This window comes from Miscanthus floridulus, chromosome 18 (genome assembly GCF_019320115.1).
Source record: "Miscanthus floridulus cultivar M001 chromosome 18, ASM1932011v1, whole genome shotgun sequence".
In the NCBI taxonomy this organism is placed as follows: domain Eukaryota; kingdom Viridiplantae; phylum Streptophyta; class Magnoliopsida; order Poales; family Poaceae; genus Miscanthus; species Miscanthus floridulus.
In genome coordinates, this window is record NC_089597.1 from 65,726,228 (window position 1) to 65,728,302 (window position 2,075).

The following is a 2,075-nucleotide window of genomic DNA, read 5'->3' on the forward strand; positions in this document are numbered from 1 at the left end:
ATTCCCTACGTTGTGGGCGTACCATTATTTCTCCTTCTCATTTAGTGAGAAAGGAACCAACTTCCACCTAAGTGTTTCTTATGACATGCCTAAAATGGTCAGGCAAGCACAGAGGTTTTCAAACTCCCTTAGGTGATGGTAGGGGTTTTCATAATCTAACCCCAAGAAGGCTTGTTCTCGAACCATGGCTATAAAGCCAAGGCGGAGCTCCTAACTAGAAGCTATGATTGGCTTCGAGGATTGTGGTGGTTCAATGAACTCGCCCTTGGGAGTAGAAAGGTTTTGAATGGTAGGTTGTTCCATTAGAAAAGAGTAAAAAGAAAAGAAAGATAAAAACAAAGGATACATGAGCAAACTAGGTTCAGAGACTAAAATGACAACCGTTCTCCGATAACGACGCCAGAAATGCTTGTTGGTGCTTTTTAGCGTAAGTAAAAAAGTCCACAAGCGCATGGAAGTACCGTTGTAGCACTTCACCCGGTGGTATTCAGGGTATCGTATCTCCATGAGGAATAGAGGTGTAAGTAGTCTTTTAGCTAGTTTGCATAGGAGAACAAGAACAAGGATAACTCGGGTAGTGAGGTTCTTCTAAGGTGTAGAAATATTAAGTGAAGATAACTTTGCTACTACAGACTCACTTCGGGCACTAGAGCGCACCTGATCTGTTAGGCGATACCAGCGTACAGCTCTACGCCATATCCAAATGTGGGGGATTATGAAGGACGGACAGGGCTGTCACCACCTGATGCCTACCCCTCAACTAGAGGATACAAGGCAAACAAAGGTGACTTTTAGCTTAGACAATATGTCTACGCTAACGGTCACTACTCTAGCATTAGCCAGGAACTTCCGTCTTTATCAAGAGTCCTCTACTAGAGCACCCACCACGAGGACAGACAACAAACCTACAAGTAGTAACAATGATAACTTTTCTTAAAGAATCAGTACCAAAGTTGAAGATGAACTTCTTACTCCAAGTAGTAAGACGAACATAGAGGTACAAGTGTAGAGGGGGCCGACAAAGTCCGACACTCCATCCACCTGATGTACAAGGCTTGCCGAGTACAAGAAGTAGAGGGGCACCGCTACTCCGCTATTCCTCTAACTCTTTCCTCTCTCACTCCCTACTCTAGTCTAGCTAAAAGCTAATTGAATGTGTGTAGCCCTTCTTCTTCTTCTCCAAATGTGTATGATGATGTTGAAATATGAAGAGGGGGCCTCCTTTTATAGCTTGAGGAGGTCAGTTTTGGTGAGGTATTTTAGGAAACCCCTCATACAACCACCTCCTCATGCATTGAATGCACCACTAGAAGAAGGTGGGGCTAGGTAGAGCTAGGGGCGGTGTGGCCACACCCAAGGTGCGCCCACACCCTAGGCTGCGTGCCTGGCCACCGCCTTTGGTGTGTGGGCTCCTAGCTAGGCCTAGGCCTCTGCCACACAAGTGTTCTACCTAGAAATGGAGTTGGATGGGCTTTGCTTTGTGTTTTGCTTGAATGCGCCTTCTCGATTATGCATTTTAGTGTGTTTTCATGTGTTGCCCTTTCGTCGATGCCAGCCGCACCACTTCTGCGACTAGGATGACAAGAGAGCGGTGCCGATGACATAGTGTAGCCAGGAATAGGAAGAGGTACCCAAATTCCTTTTAGGCCTTGTTTGGATGCATGTGTATCCACTTCAATCCACATGTGTTGGAGTGGATTGGAATGAAACTTAGTTTAATTCCACTCCAATGCACTTCAACACATGTGGATCAAAATGAATACATGCGTATCCAAACAAGGCCTTATGATGCGTGCTGTATTCTAGTGGTTGCACCTAGGACATGTAGATATATAGTTACGGGGTTACATGTTTCTTAGTTGATTGTAGTTCACATGTGCTTTATTCGAGTAATAGCTTTCGTATAAGCTGTAATTCACATGTGCTTTATTCAAGTAATGGCTTCCGTATAAGCTGTAGTTAAGGCACATAATTTGCGCGCTCCTACTCTATTTTGTTGACATTCTATACAAGGTTAACTCAATAAATGCCTTTGTAATCTACATGTTGACATCTAGAATATCTCCATGAAGCAG